The sequence below is a fragment of the Pezoporus wallicus genome, unplaced genomic scaffold (assembly GCF_028554395.1).
Source record: "Pezoporus wallicus isolate ANWC-B61680 ecotype Strahan unplaced genomic scaffold, APGP_CSIRO_Pwel_v1 contig_2132, whole genome shotgun sequence".
NCBI lineage: Eukaryota > Metazoa > Chordata > Aves > Psittaciformes > Psittacidae > Pezoporus > Pezoporus wallicus.
This window is the reverse complement of record NW_026637551.1, coordinates 1,990,153-2,004,748: the sequence shown is the minus strand read 5'-3', so window position 1 is coordinate 2,004,748 and position 14,596 is coordinate 1,990,153. Positions and strand designations below refer to the sequence as shown.

General features: G+C 36.4%; 1 protein-coding gene across 5 annotated transcripts in view; it reads left to right on the top strand.

Annotated features, from left to right (window-relative positions):
- Positions 1-14,596, top strand: part of BNC2 (basonuclin zinc finger protein 2) — a 338,371-nt gene that overhangs the window by 287,112 nt on the left and 36,663 nt on the right. The window lies entirely within an intron of this gene.

The window sequence follows — 14,596 nt, the reverse complement described above, 5'->3', positions numbered from 1 at the left end:
AGCCTTTGCTAGGAAGGTTTTTTGTATTGTACCCTAAACTAGTGAAAAAAAAAAATACAAATCAAACAAAAAAACCTCTCAACCAAACATTGACCATTGGTAGATTTAAGTCAGCAATAACAGAAACTACAGAGAAACAAGATAATATCAGCTGGGAGAAAAGTCCAGAATTTTCCCTACCTAACCCCTTCCCCCCAACACTTTCGACTTTCTCAGTATCCTTTGCCTGAATAGAAGCTGGCTGCTTTCCATTATAGCATATCTTCCTACTGTGGAAGAATCAGTAGCAAAAGGTGGTGAAGTGCACGAGTTCTTTAGTAATAAAGAATCATTACACTATTAACCTGGGAAATACAAAGTTGTCCATTTCCTGTTTGTCCCCACCGCAGTACCATCAATCTATTCAGAGTGCTTTGTATTCAGAGCCCAAGGGCCCCAGATAAGTGCCTTTGTGTACATAAAATGGCACTTTTTTGTTTTACATGCTGTTAGCATAGGGCAAATGAAGTGAGTGTGTAATCGCATATGTACAGCAAATAGCCATTTGTACCTGCAAGGAGCAAATGGGCCCACTCAGATGGATTGGCTGGCCTTTAATAGCACTTGAGTGAGCTGATAGGCAGACACAGATGTACCTGTTACACCAGAGACCTCAGGCCCTTGCACCTTTGCATGACTTTTCACTTAAAAGCTACTGTTTGTGGTTCAGTGGCTCCATCACTCTATTTGTGTTCCTTTGCTTGTAAGACAGTGGACTGCTCCTGAGAGTCCTGGTTTCTAAAATTTTAATGCTGTAATGCTGACCCCTTGGTAATGTTCTCATATTGGAAAGCACATTAGCCTTAACTTGAAGGATGTAGTTTAACAGCCAGCAGTAAATATTTTACTTTGTTCTTCTCAGCATGTTTTTGTCTGCTTTTTTTTTTTTTTCTTTTTTAAGTGTCCAAACTGTAAGAGAAGTAGCAAATCCTATAGTCTGACCACAGCCCATAGTTTCACAGCCACTAAAATTTCATGTCTCATCAGCTATTTGATTGAGCGGAGCAGTGAAGATGTAGAGACTACAAAAGATGTAGGTACCTGTATGTACACTGACACATCACCAGTAACTTATACAAAAGGAAAATATTAAAACTGATTCTCTGTGCTTTGGTAATGGCATTGTTACTGCAGTAATTTTGTTACGTTATGGTAGTAAACATTCTCACTTTTTCAGGTTAGTATTTCTGTCATTTTCAGTATTTCTAGGGTGAGATGAAGTAGACAAACATGTTACTTTGACCTGTGTGTGATACACTGCAAACCTGCTGAAAACCCATCTGAGACTAGAACTACTGTCATTTGCTTACAATTGACTGATCATTTGCTTCCAATACAATAAATCCACTTTTTCCTGCTTATTATTTACTTTATTTATTATTTACATTAACTGGGTTTTGTGGTTTAAAAAAAAAACCACTGTTGGAATCTTTTTTTCTGCAGGTTTTTTTTCATTGTTTGTTGGTTGGTTGGTTGGGGTTTTTTCTCGGGGGGTTTTTTTTTTTTGTTCTGTTTTGGGTTTTAGTTGTTTTTTTTTGCGTGCCACCCAGCTAATTCACAAGAGCTATTAATTTTAAAACTTGATGTACACTTTTTCATAGCTATCTGTGTTTTTAGTATTTATTATTTAATTGTGGTAGCTTTATGCCCAAGCTCAGATCTGGGCATGCATGTGCTAACAGTGATGCAAATATACAGCACTATCTGGATGTATCAAATGTAAGTAGTTTGGTAGGTTTATATTCTTATGTGATTTTATAAATATGTATATGTACAAGAAAGTAAGATTGTGATTAAACAGCTATTGGAATCTGCATTGGCTATTATGGAATTTATTTTCCCCTTTTTTTTTCACATTGTATCATAACAGTTAATCATTAGTTCATGTAAAATCTCATTCAATCTATTGGAGACTATCTCAAGAGGACAGTTTTGTCTGGAAGAGTGAGGAAAACTGAATACAGACTTCCTGTTTTGTGTAGACTGGACAGTGTGCTGCAAGCTTAAAATAATGTAGCCTTGAACAAATATATGCTAATAAAAGCTTTCTTATCTTTGCATGTTGACTGTGGGTTTTGATTGCCCTATCACAAAGCTGTTCTTTTTCTTCTACTGCTGTAGTAGAGAACTAGTGGTACACCTGTGAAGATCACCTTTAAAGCTAGGGGTCTTTTTTGTGTGTTCATCATAAACATAATGCAGCAATTTGGCATAATTAAGTATGACTGACAACATCTTTTAAAAGGAGAACCTCAGAGATGAGGTACAGAAGCAGCAGACACTGCAGGTCATCACAGACAATTTTCAGTACAGCTGTGTGCCATGCTTGATACCTGCCAATGCTTTGGATCTCATTCTTGTACTTCAGGTTACTGCTTTCTGCATTGCAATTTCACTGGTTTCTGTCGAGCTGAGTACAAATGATACAGTCTTACCCAGGGTCTGATTCCCATCAGTGTTACCTCTAGTTGGTTAGAACTTTCTCTTACTGCTAACTTTCACTGGCACCAAACATTCATGTACTAATTGTTACTGGAGTCTGGAGTTTTAAGCATGGAAAAATGCTTTTAGCCCATTAGGGGTATTTTTTATTCCCTTTTGTCACCACTGAATACATGAGTACTTTCCCCTTTATTTTTTATTCAAAACAGAAAAGCGATTCATTATATAGCTTTAGTTTTACAGAGGAGCTGGCAGGAGAGTTGAAAATCTCTCACACCTCATGCATTACAGTAAGGTAAGTTCTTCTAGTGTGTGAGCATGCATAAACATACACACACATACAAGCACACACACAGAGGTATTACTAATAGTAGGGTATCATGCTTGTATTTTCCTTATAGGGGGATGAAACCAACAAACCTCAGCTTTGTCCTGCATAGCTCAGCCTGTAGCTGTCAATAGTCCAGGAATGGCATTTCTTCTCCCTCACACTTAAGTGCCAGGCTCTTTTTTTTTTTCTTATTGTGAAAGTGAATTTATTGTAATGCATAGTAAGATGATTTTGGTGGTACAAAGCCATGCTTGCATTCTCGTAATGTGGTCTGGTACAGTCCACCAGCATCCACGTGGCTAATTCAGGTCTTGTGCTTCCTCAGCTAAAAGGACCTGTTCAGGAGGTGATCTACACTTACTACATCTAACAGTCCTTTCATCTTGTAATTTGCATTAAAAAATGTTTTTAGGCAGAACATTCCGTGTTCACTGAAGGATAAAATCAAAGATAAAGTAATAGACTCTCCAGGAAAAAGGCAGCAATGAAGGGAAAACTCCTTCTGCCTGAGTATTCTGAATTTGGGCATTTTCTTATTTGTCTACCACGTATTTCCATTCTGATTAGTTTCTCCCCTATGCTGATATAAATCAATAAGAACTCATATGTCTGCAAGTGATGTGCACCTCAGACTCAGTAGTTCCCATGGCTTGCAGAATTTCAGTGTTTTAAACAGCTTGCGGGTCACAGGTCTCTGTAAGGAAATCCATGTTAACAGAGGTTGGATGGAAGCACCCCATAGTGCAGTCAGGTGTGGTGACCCTCCATTTTATGAATAAGTACATGATTTTTATTGATTTGCCACATTTCTGTGGCTCTCCTGGCAACTTTGGTAAGACTGTCTCAGGCCTAGTGCATTTTGTGTAGAAAAATGTGGTCAGTTTTTTTGCTTGGTAGAAGGCATTAGGTGGCCAGAAGCGTGAAGAAAGAAAAGTACAACACAGGAGCAAAAATAAGGAGAAGAATGAGGAAAGAAAAGTATATAAATTACTAGTGTTATTATATTTATACTTTTATCTTATGATTCACTTCTGGGATTCAGTGAAACCTGCAATTAGTCCACTGCGGGTCAGAGATACTGAAGTGTAGCCTGTGATGGTTATTGCACTACTGCATTATTCTTATATCTTGTTAATTTATTCTTTTTCTGCATTGCCATTCACTTTGCCAGTATGGTAGTTAATTTTTGGCTGCATGACATCTCATGATATTTTAATACTATTTTTCTCTCAGTCAGGGATGTGCTGACTGACTTTTCTTTGCCTTTCCTATAGCAATAGATGCAGTTGTGCCCATAGTTCAGGTACTGTGTGGAGCTCCCTGCACACAGTCGTAATGTTACAGGACTGGACTGGACTGGACCTGATCTAAGCTAATCTGGTTCACTGAGAGAGGGTAAGCAAGAAGACTAGAATCTCAGATTGAACACGAGATTGAAATAAATCTCATTTGTCTTACTGACAGCAGTATTTCATTCCAGAGATCATACTCATTTTTACTTGCATTGCTTTACTTTTCATTGCGTTACTTTTTAAATGTTTATTAGCCATATTGCCAGCCAGTGGGTACAGACTCACTGGGACCAGAAGATGCTTTTGATCCTTTAAGAATTCCTAATTGATTTTGTATGATACATTTGGCAGAAGATTTATCCAAACACATTAATTCAATACTGGTAAGGAAATGGACTGTAATGATGGTAAAGATTGTTATCAGAGAAGGGGTAAATACATTTGGCATACATCCTTGTACTTCATTATTTGCGCACAAATATCAGTACAACTTGGACAAGGAGCATAGGAGGACACGTCACCATGTGTCCTCATAGAGGAAATTAAATCCTTTTGAATTTTCAATAAGGACTTCAAACATCAGAAGATTTTTATATTTATGAAGCCCAGAAGTCTCTTCATAGGGAATATTGCAATCAAAATTGCAGTATGAAACCTCTCAGTCCCTTTTAAGTCTGAAAAAATAAATTGTGATAGTTTGAAAATACTAATGTTTTTCCAGAATGTATATGAGCTGAAAATCTGAAGAAATTTGAGTGTTTTTGAATAACAAGAGGTTTGAATCAGATATGATTTTTGTTGATTAAAGTACTGAAAATTCTATTGTTTTTTTTAATCCAGTGAAAATAAAGTAGTATATGGAGACATTTTACATAGAAACATTTATATAAAACATAAGGTAGTAGGGAATGTCTTCCAACAGTTTTGCACAGCATTAAGAAAAAAAAAGCTATGAAGCCATTTCTCGTTTGTTTGGTGACCCAACGGCAGGTGAAAGCACAATGGTTGCTGCCAGGCCTGAGTGCATTTGATGTTGAGCCCTTCTTGACAGGGGCCCAGAAGGACTTTTTCTTCCTACTTCGCCTCGTGCAATATTGCCATATATGCTCTCTAGCAGTTGAATGAGACCAAACAAACACAATCTCATGGAGGAGAAAACGGTATAAATGGTTTATGCACACAGTTGAAAAGTGTGTATTTAGGCCTGGACTCAAGAAGCGCTTGGATTCAAGCTTGATCTTCAGTGCTAATCCAAGGCAACTCCAAGGGTATGCACTTGTTTCCACTAGTTTCACTAGGACTGTGTTTGACCCTGATGTTTTTAGCATGTCATTATATCAGTATATCAGTAAAATCTTTAGGAAAGCATATAGTATGGCTTAAGAACTCTTCCTAGAGAGTTAAGAAGGAACTGTATGTAATTACTGATAAGCTGTATCTTAAATGACTGCCTCCCATAGCTTCCTAACACATATTTTAATTAATTATACATATTTTTCATTAAAACTATTCTTCCTGTTATAATCTTATCTTTACATATTTATTTAGCAGTATTTTGAGTAGTATTTTAACACACACGCACACACACACACAAAAGTTATTTGATTTAGTGGAGCTCTGGAAGGAATGATGGCATGAAGAGGCTACTACAGAATTTTGGAAGGAATGATGAAGACATGGAAAACTGTGATTTGACACTTTTTGAAAAGCAAAACAAAACAAAAAGCATTGTCACCAAAACAAAACCCCAGCAAAACCAAAACTCCAGAACATAATAAACAACTGAACTAGCAAATAATCCTAAACCAACTTGGATCCTATCAGGCTTAAACAATAGCTCAAAGTATATTTCTGTACTAAAGATAAATATTTCAGTAAAGAAACTTCAGGTCATAAGAGTTTAACTACAATGAAAAAAAAAAAGAAAAAAAGCCTACCAAGTTTAAACTAAATTGTTATATTTGAAAAATAGCAGACTCTACAAGTTGTGATGTGTGTGATGTGTGAGGCAGGATGAACTGTATTTCTGACCTATGTGGTAACAAGATGATCAAGATTCTGTATAATTTTAATAGAAATAGCTCAGTGTCTACCCGGGCTCCCATCAGTGAAAAATGAGATAAACTGCCGCTGAAGCAAATAATGCTTAAGAGATTTCAAATTATAAGATCTTCAGTCTCCAGATTTTATTTTGTTGCAAAACGTTCCAGTAGTCTAATATATAGGTTTTAAGCTGTCCTCAGAATGACAGTTTTACCATCAGCAATTGGATTGCTTAGGTAACTGAGCAGTCATAAGTATTAAGACAATTCTTAGCACTGAATAGTAGTTTAAATGTATAGTCTTGGCTTTAATTTTGAATTCCTAATTAGTTGTTATAGAATTAGATTTTGGTGTTTATATAAAATTTCTGTGCTAGTGTATGCTTGTACTTTTGGTATTTGTCTTTATATATGTGCGTGTTTGCAACTTGTAATTCAAATCCAAAACTTTAGGATTCAGCCTCTTTAGGTTTCTGCTGTTTCATACAAGTACACAAGTGAACTTTTTGAGCCAAAGCTAAAAATTATTATCAGGACATTTAAAACACATTGTTGTGCTTGTACCATGTTTTTTTCTGAAGCCTTTTTACACTGGTGAAGTGATACTTAAAAAAAAAAAAGTAAATATTTAAGTTCAGTTAGTATTTTCTGGTTTATATATTTTTTTCACAGGTGGAATTAATTTTTTAGAACTTTTCCTGCTGACGCTTGTATTATCAACATTTAACTTTACAGTAAAAATGAAAAACGTCTTACAAAAAGCTGCACTCATGTCCAGTGTTCATGGAGGAAATTAGAGCAAGAAAAATCTTGCTGTTTCACTTGGCATACAGTTCTAATAAGCTGGTTAGTTAGGCTGGCATCATTCATAATGAAACACATTTACATTGAGAATGGTAAGCACTGGCAGACTTTAGAAGGTAGGTGCAGTATGCCTGAAGTCTTATCAAAAGGACTTTCTGGATGTTAAGGATAAATGATGGGCTATGATCATTGGGCTGATCTGCATTGTGAACCAATTAGTACATTTCCTTAGGATCACCACTACTCCTGTGTTTTGTTTGCAAAATCTAAACTCAAAAGATATACATTTTGAGAAATCAAAACCACCCATAACTTTTCTCTAGTGACCAATAAAAAGCTGATAAAGTTAAAAATTAAAGGATTTATAGGGTGGTGGCATTGAGAAACAGCTCCCAGTATAACTTTAGGAATTGCAAATTTATGAGTATTCTGGTGTCCTACAGGTTCTCGCTTCAGTACAGTACAGGGTTTAGAGACTGTTCTTTCCTTTTGAGCAGTGGCTCACAGTGTAGTTTTCTCTGTTGCATGGTAAAATATTCCCAACATGCATCCTGAATTGCACTGAGGAATGAGGATAAAAGACAATGTTTGATTTATTAATTTCTAGTGGATTAGAACTACAAATGTTTGCTATGTTTTTAATTTGAGAAGTAGAGAGAATCACAGCAGCTTTTAATTATGCATTTTGTGTAATGCAGCCTTGAATAGAGCAGAGGAAAATTAAAATTGTGGATCAAATGCTATATCTGAGTAGTGACTGAAGTGAGCTGTAGCGTAATGCTAATGGTTTTGCGTCTTCTGGCATTATGTCAATAATAGCTCTAATCACATTAAAGAGAGAGCCCATTAGCTTATTCTCCTCGGCAGCATGCACCATAGCAACATATTCTGAGCCTTGAGATAACTTGAAATTTCTTTCAAAAGCATTGTTGTCTACGAGCTAAGGAGGGTGTGGTATTAAATATCATAATTAAAAAAATCCTTAACCTAGGAAAGCCTTGTCTGTATCTTCTTAATTAAGCCTCTTTAGCTTCTATTTCATTTAAGAGCTTGAGTTTCTACTTGTCACCTGTTTTAGGTAATTTTAGTGAGATTCCATGGCAGTTTTGTGAGGCAGAGTGTCTCTTACACAGACTGTACCAGAAAAATTAGCTTTTACAGGATTTGAACTTAAGGCCAGGGACCTTCTCAATCATATTTATTAAATGATTTTTCTACCAATGTCTTCCAGCATGCAGCATTACTTTTATATTATGATATGTGCATAGAAAAACTGCAATCATATCGACCAGCCTTCCCTTGTCCATTTAACATTCCCTTCAGAATTTGCCATACACTAAATAGGTAGTTGTTTGTAAACCAAGTAAAAACAAAACAATAACAAAACGCGCTTGTGTTTGGTTGGGTTGATCCACAAAAGTCAGGTTTTAAGTCTGTGTACACTGAAAAAAATATTGTTTGAACTCCTTTGAGGATGACAGAATAGTTCAAAATTTATACCAGCATGAATCAGGAGAGAGCGCCGAATCTGTCCTTGAATGCTCGCACATACTTCTTACCTACTTCAGGAGAGACTGTAGATTTTTATGTGTGGCAAAAATTTGTGGCAAAATTTGACCACTGTATCCCTACCCCTTCCTCTGCTGGCTCCGCTGATCAGCAGCTGACTTCCTTTGTCTCCCACCACAGGCTGCTTGTCGTGGCTCATACAAACTCTTTTTTCTGTCTAGATTGTGGTCTTGCAGTCTGTGCTTTGTTGGTGTCTCTATTTCTTTTCAGATCTCAGCTGAAAACACTCCTTTTATCTGTATCTCTTAATTTCTCCCTCTGCTGTTACTTACAGTATCAGTGTAAGACTAGGATAAAAGTCTGTGCAGCATTTTAGGTTACAGCATGTTTGAAAGATGCTGTCCTAAACAAAGCTGTATTTTATGTCTGCACAGAGAACTATATCCTGGGTATCCCGCTAACACATCTATAAATCATTCATAGCATAAATGACTGATTACATTTGATAACAATTTTTGTTTTAGTTACGGGTTTTGTAGCATGTTTTATTTCTGTTATATCACAAATAGTAAATTACCAGGGGAAAAAAGATGTATATACATTTGAAATTAATCCTAGATACAGCAAGGGACCAATTGCTATAGGGAGACTGATCTCCTGATATCAAGTTTAAGGATTCTCACTAACTTGCTTTATCCACAGGAAGGAAATAGGTTTGTTTAGCATGTTTGGTGAAATTCAGGTTCAGACAGACATGCAGCAGGAGAAAGAGTCAAGAGAAAGGAACTGGGAAGGTCTGATCCAGTGTGAATTTATGCAAATGTGTGCCTCAACTGAACAAGTTTACCTTAGAAATATCATTCATAAAGACAGAGCAGGGTTCAGCTATGGTTTAAGACACATGCATAGAAGCGCAGAATCATAGAATCAACTAGGCTGGAAAAGGCCTTTAAGATCGTCAAGTCCAACCTTTACCCCAGCACTGCCAAATCCACCACTAAACCATGTTACTGAGGGTCTTGACCACAAGTTTTTTGAACACTTCCAGGGACAGTGATTCCACCACTTCCCTGGAAAGCCTGTCCCAGTACCTGATCATCCGTTCAGTGAAGAAATTTTTCCAAATATCCAATCTAAACCTCCCCTGGTGCAGCTTGAGGCCATTACCTCTTGTCCTATCACTTGTTACTTGGGAAAAGAGACCAGCAACCTCCTTGCTCCATCCTCCTTGCAGGTAGTTGTAGAGAGTTTTGATTATCTGAAACTTTTCTGTCAGTTGTCTGCATACATTTGTCTATTAATTGAGGTGCAGAACAAAAGACAAAATCAATAAAGTTAAATATGCTTAGCATATTACTTGAAGTTTTACTTTTCTTCTTGTATTTATTTGTGGAGAAAACTTATCTTACTTAACCTTATTTAAACCAGAAAAGTTATTAATTTAATACATAAATAAATGCTAGGGGAGGAAATTTTGTCCAGTTTAGCTAGATCACAATAATTTGAGTTTTTCTAAGTATTTACTATTTAATAAAAAATTGAAAATGTTAGAAAAAACATCTTATATAATAATAGAACCTGATACAAGAGGTTAGAAAATTCTTCAAAGTACTGCATGCTTCATAATTCTGCAGTTTGTTTATTGACCAGTTTTGGAGTATTTAAAAGGAACAGTAAGAGTAAAATTATATTCTGCCCACAACAGACAAAATGTATTCCTGTGAGTTCAAACTTTAGATGCGTTTTCAAAAACACATGTCCAACTTTCAGATTTCTGACATGAGTACATCTTTGAGTCACTTTCACACCTACCAAACTTTTTCATTTACAGTTCATAGAAAGGAGAGCTTCCCTTCTCTTTTTGAAATGCTAAGGTTTTAACTACTGTTTGGCACATAACCTATCTAATGTTAAGGAATTCAGGTGCCATTTATGGTTGCCACTTTATTTCCAAGTTAGGTCTTATTGTGTATGGATGACACCCAGTACCAAGAGATTTCATTCCTATTGTATTGCAAAGCAGTCCAGGCTCCTGCTCAACTACCAAAGTCTCTGTATAGATACTGGAAGTACTGCATGATTTTGTGAGCCTTTTTTGTAAAATGTTTGCAAAAAGTTGCACTGTTTCTTAATTATTGCATGATTTGAGGTGACTGTGTGAGGACAATGTTTTACAGCTATTGCTTGAAATCAGCACTTTTTTTTAATCCATTTTGAATAATAATGGTGGAAACAATATGTTTGGATGCCTCATTTTATCAGTATGTGATAATGTTTGGACATCTGGATAGAGTGTTAATGGGAAAAGATTTCAGGTAGATAAGCTTATTGCAAATTAACTTGCATCATAGATATTAGAAAAACTTGAGTCCTTACTAACATACTTCGCTTCTTTGATACTGACAGTATCATCAAAATTAAAGAAACACACAGAAAAAGAAGGGGCTGCAACACAGTAAAAACTCTGCAGTATTTTATTGGAGAATAATAGGGTATAAGAGGTCACTGATGTTGTTAGCATTTTTATCTACTGATATCCAGCCTCAGTGTCTGAAGTATACAGAAATCTAATCTTTATGTTTCCAGCACTCATGACTTTTCCTGTTATCTGAATTTTATGCCTGCATTTAGAAATTAACTGATTTTGACTGCAGTTGCATAAACATAATCCACATGAGCCATTTTAAATCAGCAAGTGGTTTCATTGGCTGCTTGTCTATGCCAAGTTAAAATAATTGAAAATATGCAAGACTGAAATTTAAAATTGTGAACACTAGCTCTTTTAAATAACAGAAAAAAGGAAGTGGATGTGTTAAGCATTGTGATTCAAAGTCATTGTTCTGTACTTCCATTGGTTTCTAAACAGTTTTTGGACCAGTGCTGTAAGTATATAGATAGATTTATTCTTAGAGAAATTTATAAAATGAGGATGAAACAGAAATTCCAGAAAGTCCTCTTCTTCTCCTTCTCTTTCTTTCCTTTTCACTGTTATTTGCTCCCTTTCTCTTACCCCCCTCCTTTCCTCTCTCTTTTTCTTTCCCTTCCCCTTCCCCCTCCCGTTCCTCCCTCTGAACATGTAAAACACCAGCAGTCATGCACTGTAGATTCATAAAAGGTGGGAATATTTCTAGCTCTCTGGCAGGTAGAAGACATTGTTACAGGGTGAATACACTTATATCTGAATAAATTCCCAGGGAGGCTGAGAACCACTGACATGGTAGGTATGTAAAACCATGTATCTGACATCAAGGCCTGTTGCACTTGTGTAGCCTTATTGAATCAGTGGAGCGCTCAGTCCCCAGTGAGGCAGATGTCACCAGCATCTGCATTCCTGACAAGCAGCTACACCTGAGGTTCAGGGGACATTTACAAAGTTCTGCTGAGCCCCACGTCACAGCATCACAGGCTTTGAAAAGTATATTTTCAAAACTAAAACAAAGACTTACCTATATTGATTTGGGTAGTGGAAGGAGTCATTAGAATGCAAATTCTTTAGCTGGGTTGCCTCTTTAAGTTTGTAAGTGGTGTGCTCAGACTCCAAATGAGATTGGTTCTCCTGATTATAACATCATACAGACAGTAAGTGTAAAATACATGACATGGATTGTGACTCTCTTATATTTTCACTGTAGTTTATCTTGAATATGACATATCCCATCCCCCTTTCTTTCTTCCTTCTTTTGTCAGTTAGTTTTGTTTGTAAGTCCTGTATGGCACAGGAGAGGACTGTTTTTCTTACTCCAGTTCAAGTATAATAGCAGTCAAGTCACACACCACACAGAATCCAAGCCAGATAAATGAATTGACAGAAGACCATCATAAGAAGCCATTGTTAATCCCACAAATAAAAATAAATAAATACATAAATAAATAAATGCAACAAAACATTCAGATATAGTAAAGTCCAAGAAACTTTCAGGGAATTCTGCCTTGCCATCTTTGTCTAGACAGCTTTTACCTGGGTGGTAGTAGGTTGCTGATTAAAGGAATTTAAATAATAAGTACAGATCTTTAGGAAATGTAGACAAAATGCATGAAATGTATGCCTGTAAAGGTGTACATAATTATTTCAAAGCTAGATGCTGTCGTCTTAATTTATTGGTCTTCGATCCCGAGGCTGACCTAATGCTATGACTTACAGAACATGACTGTCTGTATTCCTTGAACCCTGGGCTAATACGTGGGCTTCTTGTGGAGAGTCTGAAATTCCACTGTAGAGTATGAGTGGAGAAACTCTTGTGGTTTATGACATCAGCAGTACCTTGAGATAGAAATGGGGCTTTATGGAAATCAATCTTCCTTAGACAGCTCTGTACAATACAAAGTGCTTAAAAAATACTAAGTGATTGCTGCTTTTACTGTTCTGGCATTGGCCCAGCCAGTGTTCACTTACGGATAGTTATACTATAGGTGGGTGTTCTGCAGCCACAGCTCTCACCACTCTGGTTGAAAAATAGGAAAAAGAGGTAGGTGAATGGTTGCAGAGAGGCTAGGCTATTGCTTTATCCTCTCTCCTAATTCTCACATATAGTTTTTCCTGCTTCTTTCCAAACCTCACCTGTCCTGCTGCTGTGAAAACTGAGCTTCATTCTTCATCCCCCAGTGTCATTTTTTCTTCTAAAACTATACTTAAGGAAGAACACAGCCTGACTTTAACCTAATTTTATCACATCTTATGTCAAAGATTGTTCATAAGTCATGTGGTACCTATAGTGCCTTGTTTGGGTGAATGTAAATTCAGTATTTTTCACTCCCTCAGACGAGTAAAAGGGCAAGTATAAGCCACTGCATTACTTCATGTTCTGACCTACTGCTGCTGTTTGCTATGCCCTTGCTTCTATTTGTGTACCACAATATAATTGTTTAAATATGCTCACACTGCTGTGATGTTCCTATGGTGAATCCTGTGTAGTAATTTGATTTGATTAATGGATTTTAGAAGTTGTGGTCCCCTCCTTCAAACTCATGTGGATTGAGACCATCGTGTTACAGGTAACCTTGCCTGTTTGGCTCCACCAAATTGAATTAATTACTCTGTAGTTTACTTAAGAGAAAAATGTAGAAAACAATTCCAGGAGCTGATCACATAACAACATTTATGTTGCTTTTCTAACGACTTGGCAACAATCATTTCTTGCTAAGAGGACTGCAAGGCATACAGGTATGTTTTAAATAACTTATAAGTGATAACTCCATTCACTGTGAGTTTTACAAATCCCTCTAGAGATCTGACCTTACTGTCCTGTGTGGGCAAAATTGACTTTGGCATTCGGTCTTCAGTTCCCATTTGCTTTTTCAAGACTGTGGGAATATGGCTGTCTGTCTATACAAGATTTTTTGTGTTATCACAATTGATCCAAGCTGGTGTGTGTGAACAATGAAAATGAGAGCCTTGCTTCCTTCACAAAACTGGTTAAACAGTTTTTATTTTAGACATTGCCGTCATTGAGGAACATCTGAGAGAGTCTGTGATAGCTAGGAGATTTGCTTGGTTCTTTCTTCTGTACACAGTACTTTCCCTTCATTCCATAGTGCATATCACAGTGCATTTGGCCCCATATGAGCATTTATGTTTATGTGCATATTGCTATCCAGACTATTCCTTGTTTTATTTTAAAATAGATATTTCTGATTAATTTAGGGTCTGAAATGTAACCTGTTTATTTTCTGGGTTTTAGAATGCATTTTCAGGATGGCATTTTCATGTAAGATAGATAGATAGATAGATAGATAGATAGATAGATAGATAGATAGATAGATAGATAGATAGACAGATAGATTAAAATACCATTTTATTTTAATAATTTATTTCAGCATCTCAGTAGAGTGCAATAAATAAATACAGTATAAAATATTTGCATCATTGTGACTGTGGCCTGAGGAGTTTCATATGCTGACATAACCTTGTCATCTTTTGGTTTTGATATACAAAATCAAAACCAAGAGGCTAGTAATCCTCCATATATTGGTTTTTTAATTATTAATAAGTTGAGAGTTGAAAGGCAGCTCTAAGCCTGGTTTATCAGCCACACTTGGACCAATTTTGGATGCCATTTCTAAGAGCTGGAGATATGCCAAAGACATTAAAAGTTGCTTTATGCTTGCATTTTGCCAAGCTATTCTTACTGCTTTCTTTT